At 40.5% G+C, this 26491-nt stretch overlaps 1 pseudogene across 2 annotated transcripts; it reads left to right on the forward strand.

The window, feature by feature from the left end:
* The first annotated feature begins 21927 nt into the window (after positions 1-21927).
* Positions 21928-25496, forward strand: LOC147443931 (protein MICRORCHIDIA 7 pseudogene; annotated as a pseudogene). Of its 2 annotated transcripts, none has more exons than XR_015189997.1 (2): positions 21928-22135; positions 22871-25496. The product of XR_015189997.1 is annotated as a protein MICRORCHIDIA 7 pseudogene, transcript variant X2 (transcript). The 2 variants fall into 2 exon arrangements; XR_015189996.1 differs by having other exon boundaries at positions 21929-22135; positions 22889-25496.
* Positions 25497-26491: the final 995 nt, after the last annotated feature.

A 26491-nucleotide genomic window follows, 5' to 3' on the forward strand; every position in this document is an offset into this window, starting at 1 on the left:
TTTGATTTTCTTGTGAGCTTCCTTTGGCAACTTTTTTGAGAAATAAACCTTTTTTGCAAGCTTCTCACTATTGAGAATTTTTTTAATAAATAGCATACCACTATAAAGACTTCTATAAATCATGAAGGCAAAACTATAAGTGATGGTTTACACAAACCCATCAAAAGTATGTTCTAATTTTTTCCTTGTATCCTTCTTCATGATTGTACGAGAAGTATGCACACTTTCAAACAAGTTTGTAATGTGCTAGCTCTTCTGACCTTAAGAGAACCTACACACAAAGAGATTCCTACTACAAGACACAAAAAATTTAAGCATTCAACACAATATTTCAAACAAAAATTTGATTGACAGAAATGCTCACCCTTGACATCAAGATTCCCCAATGTGCAATCCGTGCTTCCCACCAACTCATCCATGTATCGAACAATTATATATTCCCTCCTCTAAATGTCCCTTGTGCCACCATTCATGGATTTCTTTACTTTTTAATGACGCTTCCTCTTTATTTGTTGCTAGTCACCATTTTTCACATAAGTTAATATGTTGTTGTCGATTTTCTTTCTTCACACATTGTTTAGTATGTTTAAATAAACTATTTTTCCAATGAAATAGGCATGTGCACTCCCTATCCTCCATGATGTTTGTTGAGCACCCCATCTGGCATACATATCGATCAAAGCACGACCAAGCACGACATCTTCCCCTAAGAGTCCCTAGGGCCATAAGCTTTTGAGGTGCAAGCATAGGTTGGAGAAAGGCCTCCTCTTTGCATACGTAAAAATAGCTTAGAGCTTCCTTGCAATAGCCACAATGGGCATATTTATTAATCATCACATCCAAGTGATGACATTTTAGAGAAACAACCCATGAAAAATTTATTATCCTTTCATGACCACACCACATTTGGCAGACATATCGACCAAAGCATTGTCAAGCACATCTTTCTCCAATAGTCCATGATGAGCAATGCTATCATGAATTTTCTCAACCATGTCAACATCTTGCGTACGATCACAAGCCTTCAAGATGCAAATTGGCCTTCCACTTTGCAAGTTGGAGTTATGTTCATCAAGCCTAGAGCCTCGCCCTTACCCTCACTACTCAACCAATTTTCTAATGGTTGCTGACATTCGTAACCCCAGGTCCCTTTGTAGCAGTGCATGTGATGCTTTACCTCCTACTCATTTGATTGATGGGCACCCTGGTTTTTTAATTGATGGCTAAAGGAAGCATTCGTAGCCCACCTAGCTATTCAAAACCGCAATCTCCTTGCTCTAGATGGCAAGCCATGTCCTCTCAGCTAGCCATGATTTTGTGCATGTTTTTTCATAAAATACCTTTGCCTGATACACAGCAATCGCTACGTGATTGTCAAGTCTACACATAATAATCAAAACACTCCAAGAGACCACTTTCTATGCAAGAAGTTGATCCGAAGTCCCGACATCTTTGGTTGTGGTTGAGAGAACACGGCCGCCATGCACCCAACTCAGCAACTTGACAACGGTGCCCACAACTCTTTGTAGTTGCCCAACCACCTCAATCTCCACCTCCGCTGCATGGCAACTGTGTTCTCTCAACCGGTGGAATCCAAATACGTTGAGACTTCGCACCTACCTTTTTTTTTTTTGCCAGTATTATGCAATGCCTTATTTGCAGCATGCACCGCAAAAATCACCCATACTTGACTGTCTATAACCGTCGACTCTCTCTCTATATAGTAGCTATCCAAAGCACTCTCTCTCTCTCTCTCTCTCTCTCTCTCTCTCTCTAAGGTCTCTTGGGATAGTTTCCTACACCCCTGTCGCCATGCAGTAGCCTCAAATGGCTTGCCTCAAACACCCCCCGACATTGGCCATGTAGGAGTATGAAGTGTGAGGAGCTTCATGAAGTAATATTTGATCTTATCCTCAGTTACAACAAGACAGTTTATTGCAGCCTACCGTCTCTCCTTCATTGTTATGCGAGAGAGTGATCCCGTGTTCTTGACTGTGGAACACTATAGAGAAGCTCAACCTACCTACCTTGGAAAGGTTGAATGCTTTACACAATGCTCACAAGACACTCTTCTGTAAGAAGAATGCATAGTTGAATGATGTTTCTGACACCAAGAAGCTCTTTGAGATGGTGCTTATAAAGATGCATGCTATAGTGCTAGCACTCTTACCATTTGTATGTAGTTATAGTATCAAAGGCAATCCTTTCTCTAAAATGCAGCACCAGTGCTTGTTCAATTTGAGGTGACACCTATTGTTTCATCGGAGGCCATGTTGGGTATCTCGAGCAGCTACTGGCATCAGAAAGTAGATCCCTGCCAGGTTTGGGCTAGCATTACTTGTAAAAATGTGTATGCCATAACCTTTATCTAGACTGAGAAAAACATTATCAAGAACCCTGTGGGTCCTTCCTTTGCATTGGATCCTTTTTGAAATTTGTCCACACTATCTATTTTCAATTCTTCAGGATTTGCTTTACCTGGCATGATTCCAGGCTGGTTTTTCTCTCTCTCTCCTCCTAGAGCAGTTGTATTCCTTCTCCTCTTCAATAAAGTCCCCTCTTCCCATGTGAGTGCTAGATTTGGTATACATACAAACCAAAGCACCTCCAAGCACAAGATGTTTCACCAAGAGCCCTTGATTAGCAACCTCATTATGAATAAACTTTTCCAAGGTGATGTCTTGCACTGCATAGGTGATTTTATTTGGAGAAGTGCCTTTCGATTCTCATATGACAAAAATAGATACAAAATGCCACAGGTCTATAAGGTGTATGCATAGGTGATTCCATTTGCTGAGGGGCCCTTTTCTCTTCGCATTTGGTGAAAACAGTCAAGAGCTTCCTTGCCACAAACATGTTGGGCATATCCTACAATCAACATACCCCAAGAGACAACAACCCAGGCAGGGAGCTCATCTAAAACTTTTGAGCTTTTGTGAGGGCACCACATTTAGCATAAATATTGATCACAAAAGCATTTCCAAGCATGTTTCTCCACCAGCCTTTGACTGGCAACCTCATCATGGATACTATCACCCATGACAATGTCTCGTATAATGCCATAGGCATTCAAGGTTCATGCATAAGTATTGCATCAAGAGGGATCATTTTCGTTTCACATATTGTGAAAACAATCTAGACCACCACCATGTTGGACATATAATGCAATCAATGCACTGCAAGAAGCTGAAACCAAATTATTCGTGGGGGTGTCATATTTGGCATACATATCAACCAAAGCACCTCATAGTACAACATGTTTCTCCTATAGCCCATGTTGCACAATGACTCTAACAATATATACGCTCTCTTGACAAAGAGTGCTTCATGAAGTCGACCACGTTTGTCATACATGTCAACCAAGGCAGTGCCACATTCATCGTTTTTTTCAACAGCCCCTGGCTAGCAATATCATCATGAATTATTTTGCTCGTATCATCATCTTGCATAATGCCACATGCCTTCAAGATACAAGCATACGTGATTGCATTTGGAGAGCTTCCCTCTCTTTGCATCTGCTGAAAACAACTCATAGCTTCTTGGCCCTGCCTTTGTTGGGTATATCTCGTGATCAACATCTTGCATAATGCCACATGCCATCAAGATACAAGCGTACATGGTTGCATTTGGAGAGCTTCCCTCTCTTTGCATGTGTTGAAAACAGCCTAGAGCTTCCTTGCCTTGCCTTTGTTGGGTGGGTATATCAAAGAGACTACATTCTGGACAGGAAGCTCTTCAAGCACTTTTTTTGCTTTATAAAGTACACCACGTTTGGCATACATGTCGACCAAGGGAGTGCCAACCATGTTTTTTGTCAACCACCCTTGACTAACAATACCATCGCAAACTCTTTTTCCATACCGACATTTGCATGATGCCAAATGCCTTCTAGATGCACGCATAAGTGATTGAATTTTGAGAGATGCCCTCTCTTTGCATCTGTCGAAAGCAACCCATAGCTTCCTGCGCTGCCCCAGTTAGGCATATCCCACAATCAATGCACTTCAAGGGACAACATTCCAAATAGAAATCTCGCCCACTACCTGCTCCTTCATCAATGACACTGCTAAATTGGGGTGCCATAATTGTTTACTGCCCTACCGTAGTTGATGCCCATCTCTCTCACCATCCCATGGTCGTTTTCCATAGTGTACGGAGGTGCGGGAAACATAGGTGCAAGGGTCTTGAGCTGGTTGTCATTGTACGCATGAGATCCATTAGGGTGAAGAAGCCACTGGGTATACGTGGATGCAAGTTCTACGGTTGCGCCGTCGCTGCTGTCAATGGGCCAACTTGTTTTAGTGATTGATTTTTTGAAAGCCAAGCTTGGCAATTATCACAGCCCATACATAGTTTAGCTACAAATGTAGCACCATAGGTTGTGTTGGGTGGGGGGCAAGGGGTCATCCACGTTAACGTAGAGGACCCCCCTTTGCCAGCTTATTGCCTTGGAGTGTTGAACGCTACCGGAAATGGATGTAACAAACCTGGCCAAGTTTGGGGTAGGGGTCATCCGCGTTAATGGAGAGGACCCCCTTGTCAACTTAGAGCCTTAGAGAGTGCACACAAAATGTAATTTCATTGAACCCAGTCAAGATTGGACGAGATTATTCGGCCAAAGGGTCATCCGTGTTAACGCAGAGCACCCCCCTTGCCAGCTTAGTACTTTAGAGTGCAAAATGCTACCAAAAATGTGTATAATTTCATTAAGCCCGGCCAAGAGTGGGTGAAATTATTCAGGTAAGGGGTCATCCGCATTAACGCAGGGACCTCCATTTCCAACTTAGGGCTTTAGCGTGTGCAAAATGCTGCAAAAAATTGGCGTAATTTCATTATGCTCGGCCAGGATTGGGCGAGATAATTCGGGCAAGAGGTCCTCTACGTTAATGCGGAGGACTCCCTATTGTGAGCCTGATATTCCTTTGGTGACCTTTAAAATTAAACTTCCCCATTTGCTAGCCAACCGTTGTTATACTTAACGTGCTCCCTTGCCCCAATCACTTGAACAAAGCTCATTGAGAAGAGAACTTCATTAGCTCATATTTCTCCACTTGAGAGTTCGACAAATTTTTTTTGATCTATGGCTTATCATATAAAATAAGATTCCCTCTCTTTCCTTTATCACTCAGTAGTTGTGCTGATGATGCTTCCTTCCAATCAGGTGAACAATCACTAGATCCTATTGTTTTACTTAAATCATCAAAATGCATTGCATGAATCCTATTCTTGTGAGCTAAACTTGAAAATAAAAATTTTCAAACTTTGTGCCTTGATTTTCTCTTTCTATTGCCCTCGCAATTGAGCCAATGAAGTAAGCCATAAGAAAAGGACCACCTATTTCACTGCTCATTCTGGGCCATGTCATCCTGCTCAACCAAATTAAGATCAGCACAACAATGACCCAAGTACTTATAAAACAGAATGATTTTTTTAAATATAGATCAAAAAACTTAATTGAGCTTTCAATTTGTTGGGTATTAAGTGGCCAACCTCATCATCTCTAGACACCATTTATTAACCTTGCAATCTGGAACTCCAGCCTCCTCTATGTCTAGGGCATGTCGTGTGCATAATCGTGCCCAACACCCTCTCAACACCACTGGCAAGGAATCTCTGCTTGTGACCATTATTTTGGGAACTGTTGTGAGACAACTTTCAGTAATGGATTCTCAAGCCCTCAAGCCTCACAAAAGCAATCATCTTACTTGAAATCTCCCAACTAAGTAAGTATTTTGACTCCTATATCATGCTTGACACACTACTCTTACTTAGTCTTCATCACCCTCAATCAACAAAGAGTGGCCCTTCGAGCAATTGCTACGTCACCATTATACAAATTTTATAATTTTTTTTGCATCTTGCTTCCTGCCTTCTAACATGCAGCAAGAGTCCCTCCTTTAGTTCTACAAGAACCTTGCCATCCACTAGCCTACTCTCATCACAAGCCCTATTTTGAAGTCCCTGATTTTTCCACTAGCTCGTAAAAACTGGACATGTGTCTTTGAGTATTCTATGGAAGTTTTCTTTTAGGGAATATCTTGTTAACACTTAATAGCAAGACTAACCTATCTAAGGAAGCCCTTCAAGTTCTCTCAAATTCTTTTAGCTCTTGGCACAACAAAATTGGTTTCCTAGCTAGCCTTATTAGCCTCTTTTCTTGCCTTTTTATAGATCTAACATTTTATTATCTTAAAAGAATTCTCCGTAAGCCTCTCAAACTTATCTTAACCTGCCCTTTGTAGATTTCCTAGAACTCCATTGGCTTACCTATTGCAAGTTTTCTCATTTGCTAGAGCTCCATTGTCTTATTAAATACAATTGTTATAAATTTTGCTTCACCTTTCTTGGTGTAGATAAACTAATTCGTGACTTTATTTGTCTCCCTCTTTTAGAATACTCCTTGGTGCCCTTTGCGATATCTACTTCATTGCAATTTGAATCTTTATGGTAGGCCCCTTAAACACTCCACACAGAGCCCTCTAAGGTTCCCAAATTTAGTTTTCAAGTCGCCCTTCTAGGGCTCTTAGAGTAAAATACATTTTATGAAACCTAAACCCTTTTTCCTCATATCTCTATGTGTGCTATTTGTAGCCTTGCCCTATAGTTTAGGGCATCTACCTAGGCCTCCTATAATTGGATATGATTTCCCAATATCAACACCACCCTTGCCACTGATTTTTGGTTTGTTGAGAAACCTCTCCTTGCTCCCAAGAAAATAAACCAATCCCATAGCCAACCTCAAAAGTTTACCCTTACCCATAGACATGACCACAATCACAAGCTCCCTCCCTTATTTTTATTCAATGTTTCTTTGTTATTTTAGTGCTTTCTTTAAACCCTTACCTTCCACTGCATGGATTCTCCCATCTCTTTGTCTTGGTTTACTAAAACTTCATCCAAACTTATTGTATTTGATGCATTCTATATACACCCGTCACTCTAGGGCTATCGATCTTTCCATTGCACACTAAGTAATACACTCTCTATGTGTGTGCATTGAGCTTCCTTCATCTTCTCCAAGTTGTGCGCATTTTCCTACAACCCTAATCCCAATGAATGAGAGAGAGAGAGAGGGAGTGATAGAGAGAGAAAGAGAAAAAGAGGGAGAGTGATAGAGATAGAAGAGGAGAGATATAAAGAGAGAAAGAATTAGAATGATAGTGGTACAAGGAATAGATGAGGAATTGAAACTAGATTGTTGCTAGACCAATAGGGTTTTCTCCGAGGAATACTTGCAACTAGAGTAACATTGATAGAGCTTCAACGTATATTCGAGTGTGTTAATTGCCTATAAATATAGGCTTGGGTGACAACTTACATATATTTAGATAGCCATTAAGCTTTGAAGAATTCAACAAATGATGGCTTCCTCTTCTTCAAGCAAGGTGAGTCTTTTCTTGAATATTGTTAGTGGTGAACCTTTCTTGCTTGATTGAGCAGCAAGGTTTGCCACGGTGAATCCTAGAAATTATGGAAATGGTAGTAATAGCGAGATGTTTGCCATCATTCCCACTACGGATAGCAAGATTCAGACTAAGGTGGAAGATGGTGTGACATTAGGTCGTCAATTTCAATTTGTGTTGGACTCAACATTGTCTACAAAGTTTCTTTTGGCTATAAACAAGGGTGTGAGTATGTCCTCAAAATCAAGTGTGGCAATAGTGGAGTTGTTTGACAGCTCCACTGATGAAAAATAAGTCTTTTTTGTTGTTGACTTGAGCAATAAGCATAGGACTCATTTTTTGTTTGCCAGTAAGCAATAAAAGATGATTGGAGAGAAGAAGAAAATAAAAACAGTAAAATATCCTCGGGATCAAACCAGGTAGGAAAAACACATAGTACTATGGAGCTCATTGTTCTAAACAACCACAAGTACCCGAAGTTGAGCCAAATGATTTCTAGGTTTACAATGAAGAAAAAGGTAGATGAAGTTCCCCAGGTGTATAATGGAGACTGTGTTTATGAGCTAGGTGCAATGCCAGATGGTGTCCCCAAAATGTTAAGGATGGATCATAAGTATGATGGCCACTGTTGGGTTAAGCTTGTCCATTCTAGAATGTGGTACCCAACTTTAATCAAGAGAAGTAAATGTGTCGGACTATAACACAATCACACAAAGCCCTACAAGCGTTCCCAATATATGGCCAGTGGAAAAGGGAACAAACATGACTGCTTCAGAGTTGTTGGCATTAGAGACAGGAGGCTTCACAATGAAGAAGACTGTAGTTACAAAAACAAGCAATGTGCATTATCGATCGAGAGTATCAATTCAATCATCCAAGAGAAATAAATTGATAGTAACTATGGAAGCCCAGATTGTGCAGCACATTGTCATGAAGACAAGCATGCATTAAAAATTCATGGTGGAGACATCTTATTCACAAGTCGGAGGGGAGAGGTATGAAGTTCATATTGCAAGTAGCCCGATGTGTACATGTGGAGACTTTGTAGAACGAGTGGCTCAAAGAAAACCATATATAGCTTGCAAGCATATTTACGTCATCTTCCTTCGCTACTTTGGCATGGATTTAAATTACAATATGTTTATCCATCAGAGCAAGGTGACAAATGAAGATTTTCTTCGTGTGTTCAGTTGTCGTTGTATGACATTTTTTAAAAATGTACTTGAATTTTTTTTATCACATCTCCTAGTGTAGAAATGTAATTGTAACTACACATTTAATGGAGTAATTATTTTTTACGGAATTCATGATTGGAGAAGGTGGCTTGTGCAAAGCACATTTTCTGGTGATTGCATGTGAGCTCCTAAATTGATATTGTAATTCTATTTGGAGAATTTTGTGATTTAATACGGTGCCTTATTCTCCTTCCCTTGTGTTCAAAACATTATTTTTCCTGGTGTACATGTTAGTTTCAAGGCTCAATTGGAATTGGGAATAACAGAAAAAGCTCCCTCCAAAACGCTCTCTACACACAACATGTGAAAATCTTTATCCATGCAAAAACTTGTAAAGTAAAAGGCTTAGAAAAAGGTCCCTCAAAAGATCCCTCCAAAAACTCTCTCATTTCCCATCCCCGATTAAGCCAATTGTTGCTAGTCTGTTGTGTACATCATACTTAAGGTGATTTTCTGTCTACGTGTCACTCAATGTAACATCTTGTAGTTCAACCGCTTTGATTGATTACCAATGATGAGGGTCGATTACTTGATATCACCAATGTTCATCTATTTGTACCAACACAAAAATACACTATGTGTCAACCATAGAAAAAATGCCTATTGATACACCATCAATAATATATCATTACATGTTTTGTGGACGATTCTCTAGGTTCTACTAGTTTTGCTGCTAGAGTTGTTTTACCTCTTGTTGAGCATTCATGTTGGGATGTAGGCTCATGAGTTGATTGTGATTTCTATTAAGCATTCCATTCCTTCACACATTCGGCCAACATGAACAAAAAAATAGGAATGGGTTAGGCTAGCTTCTTTGTATGCAGATAAAAAATTTCATACTCGTGCCAAGGAGGTAGATTCTAAGGTTATGCACAAGGAAGATGATATGGATGTATTTCTTATGGGAATTAGAGATCTTAATGAGTACTTAATGCCATTATTAAGTTCATTCTTGACAGTATTTTTGTGCAAACAGTTCTTGATGCTTTGGCAGATTCTTATTAGATCTTTGCCTCCATCTTTAGGCTTTTGACAAAGAATAATCTTGATGATATAAATTGTGTTGGTCTTGTCTATGTAATTCCACAAGAGGCCCGATCCCTGTTAAGTTAGGGCTAAGCAGTGTGTTGTTGAGCATTATTTGTGGTTGCGTGGAAAATGAAGAATATTATTGTTGCCACCTCTAGTGGTTCTACAGGTAGTTGGGTTGTGTGCATAGTTGTTGCCTCTTCAAACAATGACACATCTATTAAGTCTTACGATAAATGCAAGAAGAAGTCAAAATAAGTCAAATCATCATCTCATCAAGCAATGTCCTAAGTGTTAGGCTAAACAGGAATATTATTGTTGCCACCTCTAGTGGTTCTACAGGTAGTTGGGTTGTGTGCATAGTTGTTGCCTCTTCAAACAATGAAACATCTCTTAAGTCTTACACGATAAACGCAAGAAGAAGTCAAAATAAGGCAAATCACCATCTCATCAAGCAATGTCCTAAGCTTTAGGCTAAAGGGGCTCAAAAGAAGGAGGCAAATGTAGCCATTGCAAATGGTTCTTCCATTGGTACATGTTGTGCAAGATGCAGAGTGTGCACAGTGTCAATATGACCCATATGTTCATGATGGATGTATTGCAAAATCTATGGATAATGTGTGGTACTTTGATAGTGGTGCAACTAAGCACATTACATATCATCATGACTTGTTCACTTCTCTTGAGAGTGTCCCTAATGGGAATATTATCAAGTATGGTAACAATGCCTCTTATCTAGTTAAGGGAGTCGGGAAGAATGTGCTTAATACTGTAAGTGGAAATACTTTCACCCTTTTGGATGCTTTGCATGTACTTGGGATCAAGAAGAAACTTTTGTCTATATTTGCACTTGACAAACTTGGTCTTGTATTCAAGTTTGTGGATGACAAATGTGTTGTGCATTGTCTTAGTTTTGGGATAGATAATTGTGGAATCTGACACTTTTTTCCATGGGTTATACAAGCTCAATGCTTGCGAGAAACGCATGAAAAATTCAACATAAGCAATTTTCAATTCAAAGGCCGTTTTGTATGAAAAAACTTGGCATGAACGTTTTGGTCATCTAAATTTTACGAGTTTGTTGCATTTACAAAATTATGACATGGTTGTTTTATTGGCCCCTCTTGAGACGCCATTGAAACATGTATGTGAGGGCTATATATTGGGCAAAATGTAAGGTTCTGAGTTTCCTAAGGCCTTAGTTTTGTGAGAGCTACTCACAAATTGTAGCTAGATTATATTGACGTAACATGTTCTATCTTTTGACTACTCTAGGCATGAACGGGTGTATCCGCTAAAGGCAAAGTATGAAGTGTTTATGTGCTTCAATAAATTTTTGCTTATGGCTGAAAATGTATCCAGTGGTATTGTGAGCACACTCCGTTCTAATCAAAGTGTTGGAAATGGGGTTGCAGGGATGCACACATAGCTTGGAGAAGATAAAGAAGCTCAAGGTACACAACAGAGTGTATTTCTTAGTGTGCAAATAGAAAGATATGTTAGCCCTAGAATGATGGACATATATATAATGCACGGGGTAAAAAGATCTTAGTGAGGGAAAAAAATACCCCGATGGTCTTAAGCATATTCACATGCATCATGTGGTGAACGAGAGCTGGCATATAGTGTATAGGAAAGTGCCACTCCCTAAGGACATGATCAATCCACAAAGGGAAGCAAGATCAAAGCTTTGTGAAAAGCTTCAAACTTTGCACGAGGCAATACCTTTGTGCAAGGTTGTCCTGTGTTGGCACATAAGCCAAACTAATCTCTCCTTATGAGAGCCTCTCCCTGATATAGTGATAATGGACCTCAATGTGCTTTGCATGAGAATAAAAAGTGGGTTTCTTGCAACTACCAATGCTCTCTGAATATCAATGTAGATGATGTTGGTAGTGTCTTGTCCAACACCCACATCAGTCATAAGGTGTTTGAGCCATACACACTCAACCATAGCTGTAAATAATTTCCTGTACTCAGCTTCACAATTGAAAATAGTTTGTTCAACCATGATATGCATGAACTACAAAGCATGAACCAAATATCACTTGTGGACCCTCATGTGTCATAACAACAAGCCCAATTTGAGTCTGAAAAAGTATGTAAATCTGGTGGCAATGACCCCTCCTTGGGAGAAAAGAACCCAAGATGTAAAGTTCCATTCAAGTAGTGAAACATCGTTTTAATAGCCTACCAATGCTTAGACCTAGGCTATGCATAAATCAGCTAACCTTTGAGATTGCAAACTAAATATCCGGCCTTGAATTACATACATGAATAAGGTATCCAATAGCAGTCTGATAAAGAGTGGTATCAACAAGACCTCCCCCATCATGAAGACTCAATTTTAAACATGTTTTCATTGGAGTAGCAATAGGTTTGGAGTTCTCAAGTCCAAACTTACATAGTAATGTCTCTATGTTTCTTGCTTGACAAAAAGCAATCCCTTTATCAAACTGCTTAAATTGTTTGCCCAAGTAATGATGCAAAGCCCCAAGGTTTTCGTCTTGAAAGTGGAATCCAATTCAACCTTGAATTTAACAATGTATGTCTCATTCAAACCGGTAATCATCAAATCATCTATATACAAAAAAACATTGAGAGATACATCGCCCTCACATTTGACATACAAAGTGCTCTCAAATGGACTATTATAGAAGCCTTGTTTAACCAAATGAGTGCCAGCCTTTTCATACCAAATACGAGGAGACTGGTTTAATCCATACAAAGATTTTGTACATTTGCACACCATATTTTCTTGGACTATTCAAGAAAGTAGTAACAATGTCTGACTGATGTACATTCCATCCAAAATGAGTTTCAATTGCACATAGAAAATGAGTGGTAGTCATACGACAAGTGAGAAAAATCTCTTCATAGTCAATGCTTTTATGTTGTGCATGACCTTTTGCAACAAGTCTAGATTTGTAATGATCAATGTCACCATTTGGCTTACGTTTCAACTTGTAAACCCACTTTGTACCAATGGCCTTTTTTCCATGAGTCAAATCTTATAAAGTCCGTGTGTCATTCTCTATAAGTACATCAAATTTTGATTGCATGGTAGCCATCCATTTTTTTAAATTATGTGCTTCGTTAGAAAAAAGACGTTTCTCTTTATCGCACAAACCAAAAACAACCAAAGCATAACAATCTGATGCATATGATGCATGGCAAGAACTTGAGCGAGTATGACTAGACATAGGTGCATCCAATTTACTATCATGCAAAGTATGCACGGGACATTTGGCATACCCCTAGCCTCTTCATTCTCCTTTCTACGTCATGTACATCTGCATTTGTAATAGGCTAATCCATTACATTTTCCAAAACCCCCATAGGTTGTACATTTGCCTCTTTGGAACTTACATTCAAGTTTCCACCATAAAAACTAGGCAACAAAGTGTCACAATGTCCTGTGAGCTGACATACCTACCTTTGGTAAATGATACAAAAAACTGAATAGAATCTTCCACAAATACAACATCTCGTGAAACCAAGATACATTTGTTTGTGGATGGTATAAACTATAAACTTTGCTTTCAAGACTATAGCAAAATAAAATGCATTTGATAATCTTATCATCCAATTTTCTATGTTGTATTTATGGCACTAAAGCATAAGCTAAACAACCAAAAATGCGCATGTGATTTATAGATGGCTTTTTATCATGCCATGCTTCATAAGGAGTCATTGGATGCAAGAACTTGGTAGGACACATGTGAAGTACATAAGTACCACACATGATAGCCTCAAGCCAAAACAAATGTGGTAACGCTTGACTCTTGACCATACATCGTGCCATCTCTGTAAGCAACCTGTTTTTTCTTTTAGCAACACCATTTTGTTAAGGTATATATATCATTTTACGTTGGTGTTTTATCCCATGACTAGCTAGAAATGCATTAAATTCATGAGACATATACTCCCCTCCTTGAACTGAAGGGAGGGTGCCCATAGTACATTTAGAGACATTTTTAGCCATAACCAAAATTTGCTTGAAACACATGAACACTTTGGACTTGGCTTTAAGCGGATACACCCATGCATGCATGGAATAATCATCAACGAAAGTCACAAAGTATAGGTAATTATCCAGGGATGGAGTTTGCATAGGCCCATAAACATCACCATGCACAAGTTGCAACCTGCATGTAGCCCTTACTGAAGCATCCTCTGGAAACTTGCTGCATCTCACCCAAAATATAACCTTCACAAACATGCTTAGAAGGTGTTTCGAGAGGTGGCAAAGAAGCGACCATATTTTGCTGAGAAAATGTGAGAAGTAATAGTGTGCTTCATAGATAATGCAATCAATGCATGAGATTGTGCATCTCTAACATCCAACAAAACTACTCAATTGTAAATAAACAACTCTAGTAGCAACAGACCTGCTAGAAACTGAAATATCCTCAAAAAATCTTGCAGACATAGAAGGCGAACGTACATCAATGCCTTGCACAACATTCCACATGCCCTTTGACACAAGAACATGCATCATCAAGTAATCCCACATTGGGTAGTTATCCCCATCCAACTCGTCCTTGGTAGCAAATATTCGTTGTTGTCACCCATGGTGAGTGACTGCACCTGATGTGAAAACTACTTTGAAAGAGGAAAACAAAGTAGGACAAACATGTACTATGTAGCACAACCCAAAAAGGACTATAAGAGACGCGTTCTATAGAAAATTGCACTTGAAAAATTTCTGCACAAAAGGATGAGATTGCATTCGGAGTATTGCTTGTAGTGGAAATGAAGGCTGAAATGAGCCTGAATCTAAGGAATTTGGGTGATATATATGTAAGCAATTAAATGCATTTCTGGTGAGACATGGGATAAAATATCGATGTACAATGCCGTATATCTCTCATCTTGGTCACTTACATGTGTTTGGTTGCTTGTCTTATGCATTAGTGCATGATCAACAATGCAAAAAATTGGATGATAAAATCGTAAAAAATATTTTTATTGGTTACAATCTAAAATGCAAAAGTACTAAGTTGTTTCAATCACAAATGATGCATATCTTGATTAGTCGAGATGTTGTTTTTGTGGAGCATGGAGTTCGATCCTGTTAGCATGTACCAAAGCAACAAATATGAGCTCACAAAATGTATATGATATGTTGTTGCCTCCAATTAAATGGTGTGAGTACAAATATAATCCCCAATGAGACACTTGTGTAGGCCATATAATTTTCATATGATGTTATAGGTCATCCATTTGCTGATGTAGATATACAAGATGAAATTGATGAGGATAGTGCTAAACATGAGTAGGCTAGAGGTATGCCAAGATGGTTGGTGCAAACCTTGCCTGCCAGTAACATTGGGTGCACCTTTGTCTAATCATATAGGTTTATGTTCTCATCATGCCTCTTATGCATTAGATACTTGTGTTTTGGCTATGACTAGTACAAATGATGAGGAAGAACCTTTATCATTTGATGAAGCACAAAATTCCAAAAATTGGTTGGATGCAATTTAATTTAGTATGATTATAATGGAAATGGCCTAAGAACTTTGAGAATAGTGGAATTAAGAGGATTAGAGTGAGCATTTCCATGAGACTACTTTGAGAACATAGAGGGTGAACTTAATTAGCGGTAGCAACATAGCCATATATTTATTTAACTTGGCATGAACAATACTTTTGCAAGAGAGAGAGTTTAGAGAAATTGACAACAATTGAGGACCGGATTTATGTGGAGCCACTCCCCCCTCCAATAGGCTTTTGTATTACATATTCTCCCATCAAGAGAGACTTGGTACAATACAATCTTTGTGTTCCTCGTGACCTAGGCGATGCAATGAAGATGGAAAGCTTCATGCATCACGAGCATAGCATAAACTTTGTAAAAGCATTAACCATCCTGGGCCTCAGTCCCAAGGCCTCAAACACCTTCAAAGGTGGAGAGAGCTAGCGGGGAATGAGGAAGAATAAGTAACATACGAGAAAGAGATAGTTCCTCACTTATCATCACTCTTCTTGCATAGCATAGCATAATAATGATGATGAAGAAGATGGCAAGCTTAAGCATAGAAGCATAGCTCTTGGTTGGATTTGCATTCCATAGCCAAGAGTGTTGGTGTAGGCTCTCAACTTCTCAACAAGCTTGAAGAAGGAGATGGAGGTCTTGCACTTTGCCAAGCAAGAATGAGCTTGTGAGTGTGTGTGTGTGAGAGAGAGTATACCCCCCAAGCACACCCCTAGCTTCACTTGGCCGACCACTCCTTGTAGCTCATGAGAGAATTTGATTGGACCCCTACAAGCTTAGCCAATCACATGCTTTAGTTAAATCAAGCAACCATGCTAGCATTGGAACAAGTGTCCCCCTTTCCCCTTTGAGAGAGAGGACTTGATAAATGCAAAAACAATTAACTAAATTAGCTAAATTATCATTGGACCCCTTGAGAGTCCGACCAATAGGCTTTAGGTACCTTATGAGGGAAACATGGAGAGGAACTTGAGATGTGTCCATGTTGATTCTTTAGGCAAGGCTTGACTTGTGTGAGGGTGTGTGTGTTCTCTCTCATGATCCTACAATGAGGGCTCTCCCCCCCATGAGTAGGGATACTTGTTGACTTTTGAAACACCTTGAGCCCCTCAAGCTTGGGGTAGGTTCCCACCTCAAGCACAGCCCTAGCACCTCAAGAACAACAAGCACCTTAGTCAGCAAGCATGACAAGCACCTCAAGCTTGGGCCGGGTTTCCACCTCAAGCACAACCCTAGCTTGCCTAAGGTCAAAGGACTTTTAACATAAAGTTTGGAGGTCTTTAATGAAGCTAACCCTAAGGTCTTTAAGCTCCATTAGCTAGCCTTGCTCTTTGACAGACCATCTCTCATTTGGACCCCTTTAACCTTGGCCCCGTGTTGAGATAGATCCATAATCACATGTCTATATTCCAAACCTTGTTCTCGTTTATTCTCCCACATTAAATGATCAGTTTAATATGAGAAAATCGTTTGGGCTGGCTAGATATTAGATTTTATGACATTACCTCTCTCTTGAAATCATAGTCGTCCTCAACTATGAGGTAGAAGAGATAAAGCCTTAGTCATTAGTGGATGTTTCTTAGCGGGTAGAGGATCCCTTTTTACCTACGACATGACTGATCCATTTGGGGCTTGGGAGACTTAGCTGCCGCAAGCATGTTTGCTCTTCAGTCCATTTCATTCTCCCAAAGTAGAGTGACAAATTCTACTTGGTGTTTGAGAGATGTCGTCATCACAACATGGTTCTAAGCATGCATACTACTTAAATGTGTACATAAGGAAAAGAGAATTAGTCTTATAAGACAAAAACATTGATCATTTAAAAGTACATTTGCTTACTCTAATGTAGCATTGTAAGTATTGACAAGGTTCATACTATCCTTAAAGCTGTATTCCTTGCATCCATCTAGCATCTTCAAAAGGATAATTTTTGAACTTTCGATAATCTTACCATGTCATAGCACCTTGTCCTCATGCCAAAGGATAGCTTCAGGTTGTAGCACCTCTTCTTGGTCTTCAATTTTTGGGGGGTCTTCAATAATTGGTTCACTTGGTGGCTCTCCTTTGTAGGGCTTAAGTAGGCTCACATGAAAAGAATTGTGTAAGCCAATGATTGGGCAACTTTAGTTGATAAGCCATCTCATTGATTGGCTTCAAGATTTGAAAAGGACCATAGTATCTTTTTGCTAGTTTAGCATAATAATTTTGATGGCCCGTATGATTTATGCCCGTTGTTTGCCTCAATCGAGCCTTGGGAATCTTAAGTAAGACCCAATCATTTTGTTTGAATGTTAAGACCCTTCTGTGCTTGTCAGCACCAGTCTTTTGCCTTTTTTTAGAGATGGATATAGACTCCTTAATCTTTTGGAAAGATTCTTGTAGGTTGTCGCTATACTCATCAGCAACAAAGATCTTTCCATGTACTTTAAGTAGCAAGGGACTTTTAGGTCTTGCCTCTATGATCTCAAAAGGTGCCTTTCCCGTAGTAGTATGAACAATATTATTGTACGCATACTCTACAAGGGGTAAGCACTTCTCCCATTGTGAGCGTTGATCTACTTCTGTAACGTAAGTCTTTTAGTAGATCGAGAATCATAAGATTGGCTATTTGACTTTGGCCATCCATTTGTGGGTGATAGGCGGAAGGGAAATTCAATCTTGTACTTAGATTTTCAAAGAGACCTTTCCAAAAATTAATGGTCGTTCTAGGATCTCTATCTGACACGATGGATGTTGGCAATCCATGGTGTTTGAAAATATGAGATATGAAGAGGGTTGCCATTTGGTGTGCCTTAATAGTCATTTTGACAAGAATAAAGTGTGCTTGCTTGCTAAACCTGTCAACTATTGTCCATATTCCCATATTCCCACGGATAGACTTGGGTAATCCAAAGATAAAATCCATTGATATACTCTCCCATGGTGAATTAGGGATTGGCAATGGCTGGAGTAATCCAGGTTGCTTCCCTCTATCATACTTGGTCTTTTGGCATACCACACATTTTGAAACATACTCTTGTATACCTACTTCCATGGTAGGCCAATAGAAGTACGTCTCTACTCCTCAAAGAGTAGGTTGAATGCCTCTATACCCCTCATAGGGAGGGGCATGGGATTCATACATGACTTTCTCAACCAAGAGAGTGAGTAACACACAGCCTACTGCCATGGAGAATATAACCATCTTGCAAGGTGAATGGTTCTTATTTCTTCCCCAAAGCACGGGCTGACATTATGTCTCTAAAGTCAGGGTTAGTAGCATACTCATCTATCATAGAAGATAGATCATTGTGAGTTGCTATAGACTCCACATTGACTCTTGGTCATCGTGAAAGTGCATCAGCCACTTGATTTTGCTTAATAGCAATGGGAGCAATATGAAAATAAAATTGCGAAAGAAAATTTTCCTACCTCATTTGTTTCTCAGAAAGCTTGGTTTGTGTCATGAAGTACTTGAGACTTTGGTGGTTTGTTTGCAAAATAAATGGAGTCCTCAATAGATAGTGCTTCCATGTGTCTAGGACATGTAGAACAAATAAAAGCTCTTTTTTGTATATGCCCAAGACTCGTTATTTGGCATTGAGCCTTCGACTCTCATATGCTATAGCATGCCCTTCTTGAAGCAAGACTGGTCCAAGGAAATCACCACAAGCATCACATTGGACCTCAAATGGCTTGAGAGATCCGGAAGCACAAGGACTGGTTGGGAGGTAAGCTTCTCTTTGAGCTTGTCAAAAGCATTTTTCTCTTTATCAGTCCATGAGTACTTAACATTCTTCTTTGTCAAGTCATGTAATGGTCCCGCTATTTGAGAGAGTTTGGCTATGAAGCGTCTATAGTATGCACACATACCAGGATCAAGTGTAAGCAGAGCCAGGGTCAAACAAGAAGAAGGCATCATGCTCCCTTACCTTCCCCCAAGCATAGAAGAGAGGTGATCCTTTGCAATGAGCATCCTCTTTTGGAGCTTCGATCGTTGAAGCTCTAGGAGTCTCATTGAGGGCATTTCTTTTGGGGCAAGAAAGGTAGCCATGTCCTTGCCCCCCCACACTTGAAGCATTTTTTGCCCTTACAAAAAGTTTCTAGCTCTTTAGGAGAGAGTTTATTTTTACCTTTGTAAACTTCCTTCTCCTTGGACCGATTTTTGCTATTGCTGTTGTTGTTGGAATTGCCTTGGGAAGAATTTTGGGCATTGTTTTTTCTCTTTACATCATTTTTGTCTTTGCTTTCCATTGGCTTGGCATTACTTCTAGACCCTTGTTGGAAATTGATGTGCAAAGTAACCATAGTGAGGTGGATTACTTCGGTGATAGAACCAGGCCGTTGAGAGTTGACATACTCGGCCATTTCTTCAGGTAATCCCGCACATAATTGTTGCTTTTGCTCGACGAAGTCTATCTTTTGAAAGACAATAGCCTTGAGATGTAAATCCCAAAACTTGTCCACATACTTGTGGATAGACTCGTTGGAGAGCAGCTTCAAAGTCCGCCATTCGATAAGCACTTTGTCCTTGGCATCGCTTGCAAGGAATTGCTTCATGATGGAAACTCGTAGAGTTTTCCATGTCTTTGGGGCTTCGCCGTTGCCATGAAGGCTAGCCCACCATTGACAAGAAGATTTCTGGAAGTGCATAGCTACATGACGTAGCTTGGAGGACTCTGTGAAGCCCTCGTCTCCAAAGGCCACATCAAATTGCTAGATGAAGGCCAATATTTTGTCAGTGGCACCAAAGGTGACATCATAGGTAAGAAAAGAGATACTCTTTCCTCCCAATTTGAATTTCTTCAGCTTTTGGGACCTTCTCCACGCAAGGTAGGATTTGCAATGTCCTCTCCTCGTGTATCCTCTAGGAGAATATCCGCTGCTTTCGTCGAAAGAGGAGGAATGTGAAGAAGAAGGAGAAGAGGGTGACCTCTTTCTTGCCTTTTTATTTCTTTGTTTCCTCTCTTTCCTTTCGAAGTGATGAGGAGAAGGACTATGGGTTGATATTTTCTTCTTGGAAGGAGTTGGTGATCGTCTAGACCGCCGTCTTCGTGGAGCCACATACTTAGTGATTCACTTCTTTCTTGTTCTTTGGATTCCTCCTCTCTTATGGGAGAGAGTCTTCTTCTGGGAGTCTCATCAAGAGGCCTCCTAAGCTCTCTCTCCTCTTGGAGAGGAAGGGAAATCCCATAAGCATGAAGTTGTTGAGTAACTTCAGCTTGCAAAGTAGGGTTGCCCATAGCTTGTTGCAACCTAGTAGCAAGATAATTAACAAACATTGAGGCATCATCATTAGCACCTTCATGTGCAAAATCAAAGTTATCAATGTTTATTCTACTCTCTTGGTTATTGTCAACCATGCTAATTAAACTTATGTATAGATTACTTTGTGCTTTGGTACCCTCAAAAACCTTAGTCGTTACTCTTGTTTACCTTTGAAAATTAGTTCTCAAGTAGCCACACCCGTGGTTTAGAGTTTGTTGATTGCAAAGACTAGCGGAGAGGGTCTAACATTGCTCGGTTGATTATGGTTCATGTTGAGCTTGCTCGTAGCTCAATAATGGCTAAGCCAAAGGCAAGCCCAAAGAGACTCCATTATGAAAACTATAGTTCCCAACAGTGTACCTCGAACTAAGTCCCTCTCAATCGAGATAATAGATTGTGGTAGACCCCTCCTTGTAGCTCATGAGAGAATTTGATTGGATCCCTACAAGAGCCAATCACATGCTTTAATTAAATCAAGCAACCATGCTAGCCTTGGGACAAGTGTCCTCCTTTCCCCTTTGAGAGAGAGGACTTGATAAATACATAAACAATTAAGTAAATTAGCTAAATTATCATTGGATCCCTTATGAGGCCAACCAATAGGCTTTACGCACATACGGCAACATGGAGATGAACTTGACATGTGTCCGTGTTGCTTCTTTAGGCAAGGCTTGACTTATGTGAGGGTGTGTGTGTTCTCTCTCATGATCCTACAATGAGGGCTCGCCCCCCCATGAATAGGGATACTTGTTGACTTTTGAAACACCTTGAGCCCCTCAAGCTTGGGGAAATTCCCACCTCAAGCACAACCCTAGCACCTCAAGCACCTTAGTTAGCAAGCACGACAAGCACCTTAGTCAACAAGCACCTCAAGCTTGGGCCAGGTTCCCACCTCAAGCACAACCCTAGCTTGTTTAAGGTCAAAGGACTTTTAACACTAACCTTTGGAAGTCTTTAATGACGCTAACCCTAAGGTCTTTAAGCTCCATTAGCTAGCCTTGCTTTTTGATAGACCATCTCTCATTTGGACCCCTTTAACCTTGGTCCCGTATTGAGATAGATCCATAAGCACATGTTTATATACCAACCCTTGTTTCCGTTTATTCTCCCACATTAAATGACCAAATTTAATATGAGAAAATCATTTGGGTTGGTTAGATATTAGATTTTATGACAATGATGCTATTGTGAAGAATGACACTTGGTTTTTGTTTGGTACCAAGTGGGTTTTCAAGTTAAAACGCAAGCAAAACATCAGTGTTGATCGGTATAAGGCTAGACTTGTGGAAAAAAGGGTGCGCTCAATTTTTCCAAGCCCACCAAAATTTTGACACATCCTATCTATTTTTCTGTGCATGTAAGGGTCAACAAAGGTAATTGCTTGCTTATATTATATTCATTGCAAAAAAGTCATTCCGTGAACATAGTCAATGCAAGAAAGGGATGAAAAGTATACAGATTGTGTGTGTGTGGTGCATACAAACTGCAGTTCAACATGTTTAAAAGTTGCATGTCAGTAGGGTATCCGTTATTGTTCGCCTCCATTGGTGGGAAGCCTCCTTAAGGGATATTGGGAGTCTGATACTAAGAAGGGTTGTTTTCGTTGTATACGGCGAGATTTCCTATTAAAGATCTCCGGTTCCCCATGTCCCTGACCTTTGAGGGGTTCCTTCCTTGCGCGTCTGCGGATCTTGCGATACCATCGCTGGCAGAAACTCCAGGTTTGCTCGCTTGAAAAGGCCTCTTGTTTGCTTTTGCGCGTCTCTTTGCTTTGGCTTCTGTTTTTGTCAGGGAAATGCCTTGTCTGAAGAACTACAGAGATTGAAGTGTCTTATTTATGTCTTTCTGTGTGTGCGTGTGCTTGTAAGGGTGAAAAACTGTAGAGATCTTGCAGGCATGGTTTTTGGCTAATGATGAAAACCGATGTCGTAAAATATCTCAAAACAAAAGATCCGTTGCTTGCTTGGTGTCAGTCTGGCACAAGTTTTTGTCGGTGTCGTAAATATCTCAAAAAGGAAGATCCGTTGTTTGGTGTCAGTCTGGCACGAGTTTTTTGTCGGTGTTTGTGGTCATCTGGTAATCGTATTTGCTGGTATGATAGATGTTCTTTGAAGAGAAATTTCTTTGTGGATTTTTTAATTTATAATACACTGTTTTTGTTTCAACGCAGTTCGATAAGAATTTGATTGAAAGATTTATTTTCTTAGTGAAAAGTTGGAAGACTTCAGTTGCATCACGCTCACGCTGTTGTTGTGACACCGATACTTCCATAAGTATATTTGCAGATCTCCAATTAAAAGGCTTTTAGCCCGTTGCAATGGTTATGTAAACTTGTATAAGCATTTATTGTTTTGGCGCGATTGGGGGTTGCAGTCAATGAACAGAATGCTGTGTCATGCTGTTCAATCTTGTTTCCGACGTTGCAGAATACTCTTTGTGTTTACTAATTGAAATAGGCTTTGGAATTTGTGTAGGTCAGGACCCATGGTATGGCTTTATTGCAAACAGTAGGAGAACCTTGGCTGCTTAAAAGTCGGATTTCCTCTACGGCTGCAACACTGACTTCAGCACTTGCCAGCAGAAGCAGTGGTGAAAACAGCATGGTGGGAGCCTGTTTTTCTCACAAAACAGGTAGAATGAGGAGAGATGATGCATATACTGGTTCGCCTCCTGAGAAGAGAATCAAGCTTGAGAAGGTAGAAGAAGCGATCTCTTTATCATCATCCTTATCTGAACACAGGCAGGATGAGGATTTGCCACCAGATTTTCTGGAACCTCTCTTGTCAGAGGAGCGGACAGTCAATGCAGCGTCAGTGTCTGCGACTTTGCAACAATCCTCCATCTCAGAAGCTACCAAATTCAGGAAAGGAACTCAGGCTTTTTCAAGGCAGTTTTGGAAGGCAGGTGATTATGAGGGTGATTCTGCTGAAAAGAAGCCTCACAGAGATGGCATGGATCATGTCAGAGTTCATCCTAAGTTCTTGCATTCCAATGCTACCAGTCACAAGTGGGCTTTGGGTGCTATTGCAGAGCTTCTTGATAATGCGTTGGATGAAGTTTCTAATGGGGCAACCTTTGTCAGAATTGACACATTGAATCTTAAGAGCACAGAAGGTGAGAGCGGTCGTGTGCTGGTGTTTGAAGATAATGGAGGTGGAATGGATCCAGACTGCTTGCGGCATTGCATGTCTTTTGGATATTCTGTCAAGAGCAAAATGACCAACACGATTGGACAATATGGTAACGGCTTCAAGACAAGCACAATGCGGCTTGGAGCTGATGTCATTGTGTTTTCATGCTCCCCAGCAAGAGAAGGTTGCGTGGCAACTCGCAGTATTGGCCTGCTGTCTTATTCGTTTCTGACGAAGACACGGCAGCAAGACATTATAGTTCCCATGGTAGATTTTGAAGTTCAAAGCTATGGTTTGAAGAAGATTTTGCGAGGGCAAATAAGTGACTGGAACAAGAACATGGAAACGATCAAGCAATGGTCACCTTTCTCAACAGAACGTGAGCTTTTAGAACAGCTCAGTATGATTGGTCAGCAAGGAACCAGGATCATTGTATCCAATCTTTGGTTGGATGATCAAGAAGCCTTGGAGCTTGACTTTGAAACAGATCTTCATGACATACAACTCAGGGGAGTGAATAGGGACCCGAAGAACATTGCACTGGCGCAGCACCTGCCAAATTCTAAGCATTTCTTGACATATAGGCATTCCTTGAGAAGCTATTTGTCAATTTTATACTTAAGGCTTCCAAGCTTTTTCAAAATTTTTCTTCGAGGTGTGGAGGTTAGACATCATTGCCTGGTAGATGATATGATGATGGTTGAGAACCATACTTATAGGCCTTTGAAGAGTACACTCGATGAAAGGATAAGAGATGATGAAAGAATTGGGCAAATGGAAGATGCTTCAGATATGAAGGCTGTTGTCACCCTTGGATTTGTGAAAGATGCCAAAGAACATGCAGACGTGCAGGGCTTTAATGTCTATCACAAGAATAGACTAATCAAACCTTTTTGGCGAGTATGGAATGCTGCTAGTAGTCATGGGCGAGGGATAATCGGAGTTCTTGAGGCCAACTTTGTGGAGCCCGCACATGATAAGCAAGGCTTTGAGAGAACTTCAGTTCTTGCCAAGCTAGAGGCCCGTCTGGTAAAAATGCAGAAGGTTTACTGGTCCACTCATTCGCATAAAATTGGCTATCATAACCATCATGCAAAGAAGAAGGCAAAAGAATCTTCTGGTGGGTCAACGGCAAAAAAGGCCCTCTCAAATGTGGGTGCCCAATTCAGTCTCCTTAAGGCTTTTCCCAGGTCATCCAGGTCTCGTTTACCGCGCGTGCCATCTCGAAGATTTTGTACTGAAACTTACTCCACTCAAACTGGATCGGCCCCAGTTTCAGAAGCACCAGCTGCACCTTCATGCTCAGAAGTTCAAGCTGAAGGAAATTTGGTTTCTGAGGATGGCTGCATGAGTTTGGAGGCCCAGGTTCAAGCTTGCAATGCTGCCGAGAGGGTTGAATGGCTCAAAGCTCAGTTTCAATATACGCAGCAGATCTTGGAAGGCACTCAGAAAAAGTTGGACGAAGTCATGAAGGAGAGAGATGTGCTGAAGAAAGAATTAGTAGAAGAGCGGAGGCATGCAGAAGTGAGCGATGCAGACTTGCGCAAAAAGCTGAAAGAGACTATTTTGCGAGTCAAGGATCTTGAAACTGAAAACAAAAGGTTGAAGGGATCTTGAAAGAGGAACGGACTATTCACAGAATCAAGTGTAAATCTGCATTGCATACCGGCTTGACTGGCAACAGAGTGATCTTCCAAATGGGTCAGGTGATTCTTTACTAGTTGGGCTGCTGCCCTTTTGAGGGCCTGAGTAAAAGACTAATGTACCATAGGACTGTTTTTAAACCAGGGCGGCGTTGTATTATACCAGAGGTTTTTGGGTCTGGCCCTCTGCATAGCTTTGACAGGGCCAGGCTTTTGGCTCATAAATTTATTTATTTGTGTCATCTAACCTGTAAAATCCAGTTTGGTGCTGGATGCTTGTGAATAGCAACTGAGGTGGAAACAACAGAGAGTCGGACCCTTTCGTGAGTAGACGATTTTCCTTCAATTTTGTGAGCTTGATTGTTTATGATTTCAGGTTAGGTCCATTTCAAATTGCAAAATGGCACTCATGTTGGCCATCTAGCACTTATAAGCTTGAGCCAAATGCCAACATTGAGTACTGTACTCTTCTAGTGTCGAGATAATTTTATTAAAAGCAGAACCACATCGAATAAGTTATTCAGTACTCTTGTACTGTTACCTTCGGTCAAGGTAAAACCTGGACAGGTATACGCTCGTGCAAACCTTTAGAGTTCGTCGGAGCAAAGGTAAAAAGTAAGAATCATGTTTCTCTTAAGAACCATGCATTGCTCACATGATGGAAACCTTACTTCTGAGTCAAACTTGTACTGCTATTACATCTCGCACTTCTTATACAGGAGTGTCGATCTATTTTTGCCCGTAAATTGGAGGATGATGACCTCGTACACAAGCAAACAACTCCCTAGTCATTGGGATGAAAATGGACTGATCTGTTTGAAAAGTATGTGTGTATAAGACATGTTCTGTATAAGCTTAACATCTGAATACTTGAAATCATATACGTTTGGTCCTCCTCGGTGAAGCCTTGGCATGCAATGGTCACAGTTGCTCGAGCGTAATATTCTTGGATGCAATAGTCACTTGGTGCACACTAAGTTATATGCATTACAGTTATTTTGGGCCTTTGACACCTTCGCACCCTTGAGGTGGGTAGGTGGTGAGTGATGGTACGTGTTTTCAAGCTTCATGGCTGCATACCAGTGCATGAATATGCTTGGTTGAATCGAGCAAATGCTCGTCTCAGAGAAGTGGGAATAAGCTTCAAGGAGGATTTGCATGGAAGTCACTGAAGCTGTCAAACAATAATGGACTGTAAGGGCGGTTAGTGCGCATTGGCGGACATGGATAGAGCCTTAAGTGCCGGCACCTGTAAATAGGGGCCACTTTATACCCAGATCTCACAAACATTGGCCACCACACC

The sequence above is a fragment of the Adiantum capillus-veneris genome, chromosome 13, assembly GCF_014529385.1.
Source record: "Adiantum capillus-veneris isolate H3 chromosome 13, ASM1452938v2, whole genome shotgun sequence".
In the NCBI taxonomy this organism is placed as follows: Eukaryota; Viridiplantae; Streptophyta; class Polypodiopsida; order Polypodiales; family Pteridaceae; genus Adiantum; species Adiantum capillus-veneris.